The sequence below is a fragment of the Moschus berezovskii genome, chromosome 15 (genome assembly GCF_049115385.1).
Source record: "Moschus berezovskii isolate FMDL1 chromosome 15, NW_MosBer_1.0, whole genome shotgun sequence".
Classification (NCBI taxonomy): Eukaryota; Metazoa; Chordata; class Mammalia; order Artiodactyla; family Moschidae; genus Moschus; species Moschus berezovskii.
Genome location: NC_142474.1, coordinates 5,361,221 through 5,369,835, shown reverse-complemented (window position 1 = coordinate 5,369,835; position 8,615 = coordinate 5,361,221). Strand labels below are relative to the sequence as shown.

General features: G+C 53.9%; 1 pseudogene; it reads right to left on the bottom strand.

The window, feature by feature from the left end:
* Window positions 1-3,115: 3,115 nt before the first annotated feature.
* Window positions 3,116-7,773, bottom strand: LOC148775321 (uncharacterized; annotated as a pseudogene).
* Between the last annotated feature and the right edge of the window lie 842 nt (window positions 7,774-8,615).

Here is an 8,615-nt window from a genome sequence, read left to right as displayed (position 1 = left end):
TCAGACATGACTGAAGTGACTTGGCACACACTGAGGTTTAACAGACGTGCAATGAACGGCACACCTGCTAGAGTACACTTACGTGAGTTTTGATATATGTGTGCATCACGGAGCCACTAGCGCAGCCAAGATGGTAAACACATCCACCACCTCCGAAGGTTTCCTTATGTTTGTCGTCCAGCCTCCCCGCGTGCCCTTCTGCCAGTTGCCAGGTAGCTGCCAATCAGCTTTCTGCTGCTGTAGATTAGTCTGTATTCTCTAGAATTTTCTCTAGATGGAATTATATAGCATATTCTTCTTTGTTAGGCTTCCTTCCTTCAGCATAATGATTTTGAGATTCAACTATGTTATCGCAACCATTATTTGTTTCTAGGTCTCTCTCCCCACCACCATCAGCCTCATGGGAGCAAGCCTTTTGTTTCTCTCTCTGTCCCCAGCACCCAGCGCAGGGCTGGGCACACAGGAAGTGCCTAATAAGTGTTGAACAACTGGCAGGAGGATGAGGATGTGCCCAGGTCGGGGAGGAGCAGGCCCAGTTGCGTGGCAGAGAGGAGTCCAAAGACTGACTTAAAAAAACAACAACCAGCCCCCGGAACAGTCAGGAGGTCTGGCAGCACTTGGCTCCTCCCTGGGACGGTCTCCGCGGAACAAGGACGTGAATTGCCGAGGGTCCGGCTTGGGCCGAGGGTCACTCAGAGGCCCCTGTATCTGGGGTGGGCGTCCGGCTCCGTCTGCTGGAGCCGCGCGGCCCACACCTCCCGCACGGCCTGGGCTCGGGGCGGTGGGCGGTGGGAAAGGGAAGTGGCTGCCCAGCCCTCCCCAAACCAGTCGGACTTCTTTGCAGAGGTTTCTGGAGGCGCTTCGGGGAGCTGAGTAAGGGAGAGCGGGAGGCCAGGGTGCAGGAGAAGGAGGGTGGAGGAATCATTTAATTAGCAATATTATAGGGAATTTCCAGTTCGTGCCCCACCAGCCTGGGCAGGGACGCCGTGGGATTACTCAGGCGGTTTCCAGGTATGTTCCAGGCTCGGCCGCGAAGGCTCAGCCAGGCCCAGAGTTCTCATGGCTGGCTGGAAACTCAACTTGCCCATGTGCGAAGGTGGTACAGGTGGTCAGCGCTATGCCCCGAGGCCAGGCCTGCAGCAAGGGCTGCGTGTAAGCACGAGCTTCCTGTACCAGTCCCCCCACCCCGAGGGGACTTTATTGGCCCTTTCTCAGGCCAAAACACTGAGTCTGGGAGCCACGGAGCTGGCTGAGGTCATATAGAGGTCACTGGAAATGGGGAGAACTCAAGAACCAGGGGTCAGTTTTGGAGTGACTCTTTCAGTAACAACATTTTTTCACAAATGCTCATTGAACACTTACTGTGCTCAGCCTAGGGATAAAAAAATAAAATACAGTCCTGGGTGTGTATTATGGGCTGCATCTTGTTTCTTGGTGGAAAAACTATGAGACAGAGAGTGTTTAAAGAAACCTTGTTTTCCTTTATTGTGGAAATAAGAAGTTTAGACCAGACTGCTGTTCTTCAGTCGCCAAGTCGCATCCAACTCTGCAACCCCATGAACTGCAGCACACCAGGTTTCCCTGTCCAGAGCTGGACATTTCCCAAATGAGCTTCTAAGGGACACAGATTCTCTGGGATATTAATAGGAGTAAAGTGGGCAAAAGGGTTTATGATCCAAAGAACTTGAGGATCACTGTGTTAAACAATGTTAACATTTGCTGCAGGACTTCTCAGAGTCTTTAAAGTCTTCACAAACTCAGTGAGCATCTAGGTAGATGGGTGTTCTGTAAGTCACCCTCTGATATATCTAAGGGACCTTGTTCACTATTTTCCTGTCTATGAATCATGGTTTACATGCCACCTCTTCCAAGGAACTTTCTCTGAATCCCCAGGTAGACCCAGTCCCCTCCGGTGGAGGCACCTGCCTCGAGCCCTCTTTAGCCTCCTAGCAGTTTCCATCTTGAGTTGTAACTATCTGTTCCTGCCACCAGACTGTGAGCTTCTCAAGGGAGGGGCTCGTTCTGATTCCTCTGTTGGTTTTGGTACAGGGAACAGAATAGAATGAGTGGATGGAGGAGTCAATGGGTGGAAGAATGAGTGGTGTTTTGATGGATGGGCGGATGGCCGAGTGGATGGCTTGTGGCTGGAACGTGGGTGGACGGCCGAGGGTGGATGGATGAAGAGATAGACGGATGAGAGAGCAGATGAGTCCATGGCTGAAACGATGAGCTGACTTAATGGACAGACGGACAGACGGAAGGACGGATGGACGGAAGGACGGACGGTAAAGAAGTTAGCACATAAATGCGTAGACGGATGATGGGTGGATGGTTGAATGAATAAACAGGTAATGGATAAGTTACGAGATGGGTGGTGGAGATGTGAATTATCAATGGTGAATGAGTAAACATATAATTAATGAGTAAATAAGAAATGAAATGATGGACACATTAATAGATGGCTAGATAAGTAAGCACATAAAGGAATAAATGGATAGATGAGTCGATAAATAATGACTTCACGAATGAATGGTTGGGCAGATTGATGAATGGTTTTGCTGTTGTTTAGTCACTAAGTTGCAGACAAGGCGATGGCACCCCACTCCAGTACTCTTGCCTGGAAAATCCCGTGGATGGAGGAGCCTGGCAGGCTGCAGTCCACGGGGTCGCAAAGAGTTGGACACGACTGAGTGACTTCACTTTCACTTTTCACTTTCATGGATTGGAGAAGGAAATGGCAACCCATTCCAGTGTTCTTGCCTTGAGAATCCCAGGGACGGGGGAGCCTGGTGGGCTGCCGTCTATGGGGTCACATAGAGTCGGACACGACTGACACGACTTAGCAGCAGCAGCAGCAGCAGTCACTAAGTTGTGTCTGACTCTTTGTGACCCCATGGACTGTAGCCCACCAGGCTCCTCTGTCCACGGAATTTTCCAGGCAAGAATACTGGAGTGGGTTGCTGTTTCCTTCTCCAAGGGATCTTCCCAACCCAGGGACTGAATCCACATCTCCTGTGTCTCTGGCACTGGCAGGCGGATTCTTTACCAATGAGCTACCGGGGAAGCAATGAATGGTTAGATGAGATGGACAATGAGAAAGTGGATGGACGATGGGTCAGTGGATGGGTGGATGGGTGGGTGGGGGATGGGTGGGGGATGGATGGGTGGGGGGTGGGTGGGGGATGGATGGGTGGGTGGGTAGGGGGGGATGGTGGATGGGTGGGTGGGTGGGGGATGGATGGGTGGGTGGATGGGTGGATGGGTGGGTGGATGGATGGGTGGGTGGATGGGTGGGTGGGGGATGGATGGGTGGGTGGATGGGTGGGTGGGGGATGGATGGATGGGTGGGTGGATGGATGGGTGGGTGGGTGGATGGATGGGTGAATGGGTGGGTGGGTGGATGGATGGGTGAATGGGTGGGTGGGTGGGTAGGAGGATGGGTGGGTGGATGGGTGGGTGGGTAGATGGATGGGTGGGTGGGTAGGTGGATGGGTGGGTGGATGGATGGATGGGTGGGTGGGTGGATGGATGGGTAGGTGGATGGATGGATGGGTGGGTGGGTGGATAGATGGGTGAATGGGTGGGTGGGTGGATGGATGGGTGAATGGGTGGGTGGGTGGGTGGGTGGATGGGTGGATGGATGGATGGGTGGATGGGTGGGTGGGTGGATGGATGGGTGGATGGGTGGGTGGGTGGGTGGGTGGGTGGATGGGTGGGTGGGTGGGTGGGTGGATGGGTGAATGGGTGGGTGGGTGGGTGGATGGGTGGGTGGGTGGGTGGGTGGGTGGCTGGGGGATGGATGGGTGGGTGGGTGGGTGGGTGGATGAAGGGATGGATGGGTGGATGAAGGGATGGATGGGTGGATGGACGGATGGGTCAGTGAATGGATGGATGGAGGGATTGATGGGTGGATGGGTGGATGGATAAATGGATGGGTGGTAGAATAAGTATATGAATGGGTGGATGGGGGAGTGGATGGATAGGTAAGTGAATGGATGCACAAGTAAATACGTACAATGCCAAAGGTCTGAACTGAGGTCAGGATGGCGGGAAGATCCCTGCATCCCTCCCTGGGGTAACAGTCTGTCAAATTTGGGGAGCTTGAGAGTTTAATGAAAGATATGACCCCTATCTCCCGAAAACTACTCATAGATATGACATGTAAGTAGCTTTAATACAGCGGTGGCCATCGAGCCTCGCGGCCATCTACAGAGCCTGGGTGGGGATTTCTCAAGGCCTGTCCACGGAGAGGAACCCAGGCCCAGAGGGATGAAGGTGGCCGAGATGGCAACAGGGTGCATCCCAGTGGAGGGGTCACTTGTGGATTCATTTGTCCGTCACACAGCGTTACTGTGACTTTTCTGGATGCTTGGGAGATCACTGTGAAAACATAAAATTGTCTCTCATAGTGTTTGAAGAGTAAAGTCGAGCAGTTTTCATCTTTAATCTCCTCTCTAATGCTTACTGGTTGGGTCATCTTAGGAAAATTACTTCATCTCTCTGGGCCTCCTCTTCAGATATAAAATAGGGATAGCGATAATCCCTACCCGATGGGGTATGAACATGTAAACAAGTGTGCAATGCACATAGCCTGGTGCTCAGGGCATAGTAAGGGCTCAATAAATGCTGGTGAACCCGCAGTATCTAAGGCACCGTCAAGTCCCTTACAGCGCTCGTACTCTGGTAGGAAAGAAAACAAGTAAACGCAGGCTGACTGGGGAACCCTGAGCCATCGCCTTTAGGGTCCACTGGCACCCAGCCTCCATTTACGCCACTGTCTCCTTCTGTCTAGAGGATGCAGAGACTGGAGAGCTACAGGCCACATTTTCCAGTCTCCTCTGCAGACGGGGTTCCGTATGCTCCTTAGGTTCGGCCACTCAGATGCTCTCCCACTAGATTCAGAAAGTAGAGCCCATCTGGTTTTTGCCTTCGCTCTCTTTCTGCTGATAAACTTGGTCATGGCCGGGTTTTTCCTTTGGGAGCAGCATACTTTGCCTGCTCACCAGTTTCAGGGATTCAGAAGTTGCGGTGCGTGCTAAATAGCTTTAGTCGTGTCCGACTCTTTGCGACCCTATGGACCATAGCCCGCCAGGCTCCTCTGTCCATGGGATTCTCCCGGGAGGGATACTGGAGTGGATTACCATGCCCTCCTCCAGGGGATCTTCCCGACCCAGGGGTTGAACCCGTATCTCTTACATATTCTGCACTGGCCAGGTGGGTTCTTTACCTCTAGCACCACCTGGGAAGCTGCGCAGAGGTAGCGGTAGTGACCTCCTAACATCCAGGTCACTGCTACAGTGAGGTGTTCTGAAAGCCAGCAGTCCCTGTGGTGGCCTGCGGGTTCCTTACCATCCAGACTGGCTGTGGTGGCAGCTTCCCCAGTGGGCCAGCTCCGCTATGACATTCTGGAGCCCCTCCAGGCTGTCTAGCAATTTTGTGAGTGCCGGCATCCCTGTATTCCACCATCTCTGTGTAAAAAAAACCAACAACAACCAAAGAACTAGAGGGGTTTCTGGTTCCTGCAGCTGTAGTCTGATTCACATGGGGGGCGGGGTAGGACCTCAGTGGGTACCTAAACCAGGCTTAGGGGATCGCGGACATTGTATGAAGCTCATGACACCTTGGTTGAGTCCTGCGGGGCATTCGTGGAGTAGTCGGACAAGAGATGGGGTTAGGGAGGGAAGAACCCTCCAGGCAGAAGGAACAGCCTGGTAAAGCCTCAGAGACGAGGGAAAGCACAGCGTGCGGGAACAGTGAGAGGGGTTCGGGTTGGTTGAAGCCAGAATGTGTACAGATGGGGCGAGGTCACTGGACTGAACCGGGGTTTTAACGTTGGCCAAGATGTTTGAACTACCTTCTGTGATGGAACTACCTTCTGGGGTGGGGAGAAGGCCACATACAGCTGGCGGCTGTAGGAAACGGTAAACGTCAGCCAGCTGCTGTGGAAGCTCGATTCAGAAAGGAGGGTGTTCCTACGAGGGGTGCATGGCAAGGAGGAGAGGGAGGTCAGCCGAGGAGGAGGTGAGTGGCAGACGGATTCGAGGGACGCTGAGAGCAAGACTCCCTGCCCTCGGTGACCAGTTGGGCTGAGGGTGTGGGTGGCGAGGTATTATGGACGGCTCTCGGGCCTCTGGCTTTGTCCATTGGGCAAAGGTGGACCTTCTAAGAGCAGGAAACTGGAGGCAGAGGGGCAGTGTTGGGGAGGCTGGTGAGTTCACTTGGGGGGCATTGGTTTGAAGGCTGCCCGGGGGACACGCAGGGGCAGACATCTGGGAAGCGTGTAGACAAGTGGCTAGAGGAAAAGGATGCTGAGGCTGAGACAGACTGGATATAAGCCTGTGACTTAGGGAAAATGAGATTCCCAGGAAGCGAGTGAAATATTCATTCAACAAACACTGGGGGAAGCCTGAGACAAACCCTCTCTCTTCATTTCTGAACACCCAGCACCTGGCCTAGTACCTGGCCAATTTTTTTTTTTTTGTCGTTTTGTTGTTTTGGCCACACCATGAGGCACGTGGGATACTAGTCCCCCTGCATTGGAAGCGCAGAGTCCTAACCACTGGACCACCAGGGAAGTCCCTGGCTGCTGCTTAAATAAACCAGGAGGAAGTTCTAGGGCCAGACCTCAGAGGATGGGCTGGGTTCCGGCAGGAGGAGAGGAGGTGAGGCCCCCGTGATCCAGCATGTGAGGCCTGAGCTCGGGTCCAGCTCCTCTGCATGCTTGTGGTAGGGCCCTGGGCCAGTCTCCCCCGCCACCCCGAGCCTCAGTTTCCTCATCTGATCATTGAGCATGAAAGGATGTGGTCGAGATTCAGAGTGATAGCGGTGGAGCCATGTGGCCTGGAGCACAGGGGGCATGGGGCCAGCATGTGAAGGGCAGGCTAATGAGGGCGTGGTTTGGGGGGTGACCTGGTGGGGCACAGGGTCACCTACTTCCTTGGTCGGCAGGGCCGTGGGGGACAGGAGAGAAAAATGAGGATCCGTCTGGAAAACACGGCCACAGCTGTGTCCCATGTGGGCCCCCTTCCACCCCACGGCCAGCTGTGGCGGGCGGGCGGGCCGGGGAGCCTCACCCGGGAGACGGAGGAGGGGACCAGATGTCAGGGACCTTTTCCACATCGCCTTGGAGCTGCTGGCACCGGGCTCTGGCCACCGTCCTGACCCTCTGATCCTGACTCAGGATCAGGCCTTGATCCGCTCCTTCTCTGGCTGTCCTCTTTGGCCAAGTGGAGGTTACAAACTGGAGGCCCAAGAGACCAAATCTGGCCCTTGGGTTGGCTGTGTTCAGTCCAAACAGAATTTTTTAAATGAAAGGAGATAACATTAAAGAATCTGTAGATGTTGGATAAAAACCTGTGTTTCTGGAAAATCAGAGGACCCGAAATTCTGATCGCACTGAGTCCGCATCCCCAAGGGGCCACACTGGGCTTTAGATGGGGTGCGTGCCCTGGTCCCCTCCACTCCCTCTTGTCTCTCTGAAGCTGAGGCCTAGGAAAAATAACTCTTCAACATCTTAACTCTGGCCCACTTCACTCATTTAAAATCTCACCGGATTTTCAGCCCTGAAAAATTGTCTCTTTTCCCTCCGTAAATACCGAGGCCTAGGTCCTGGTTCGAGCCCGGAGCCCCTTAATCTCTGCCTCACGTGAACGCTCCAGGGTCGCTGGTCTTCTCTGCCTCGCCCCCTCCAAGGCCCGGCACCACGCCCTGAGGGTGGATGCTGGGCTGAGACTTGGCTGGGCTCTGTGGGACCCGTGGGAGGCGGGCCCACATCTGCTCTGAGATGTGTCAGCTGGGCCTGGTCACACTCTCCACAGCTCATCCCAGAGGCATGTGGGACCAGCGCTGTGCTTGCAGCCCGGCCGGGGTGGCGGGCGGGGCCCAGCCGGGGACGTGGTGTATGTCCAGGCTGCACGCAGCAGGCCAGATATTTCAGCTGCAGACCCACTGGCTGAAAAGAGGGACGGAGGAGGGGAGCGAGACAGACCACCGCTTTAGTGGAAAACGCCCAAACGCACAGGCAGAAAGACCTGAATTCACACCCTTGTTTGCTGTGTGACCTTGGCCAAGTTGCTTCACTTCTCTGAGCCTCCAGCGTAAGGTGGAGCTAAGGAGAGCCCTCAGAAGTGGTAACGTGGCATCAGCCTAAATCCCAGAGGGGCAGCCCGGAAAGAAGGAAAAAATATCACAGATTTTGGGGGTCAGATCCACTGACAACTTGTGAGCTGAGTGACCCTGGGCAAGTCACTTGTGTATCTGGAGTTCCGTGCAAAGGTCGTAAGCTCTAAACCCTCAGAAAATTAATCTGAGGGAAAAGAGAATTCATTCACTCAACAAATATTTATTGAGCATTTCCTGTGTGTCAGGCGCTGGGGTCACAGCAGGACACGAGACAGTCAGAGGTCTCTGCCCCCACGGAGTTCACACTTTGGTGGGGTGAGCAGACAACAAACAAGATAAATAAGTTGTATATTGTATTTGAAGGGTTTCCCAGGTGGCGCAGTGGTCAAGAAGCTGCCTGCCAATGCAGGAGACGCAAGAGACTTGGGTTTGATCCTCCAGTCGAGAAGATCCCAAGTCATAGGAAATAGCAACCCACTCCAGTATTTTTGTCT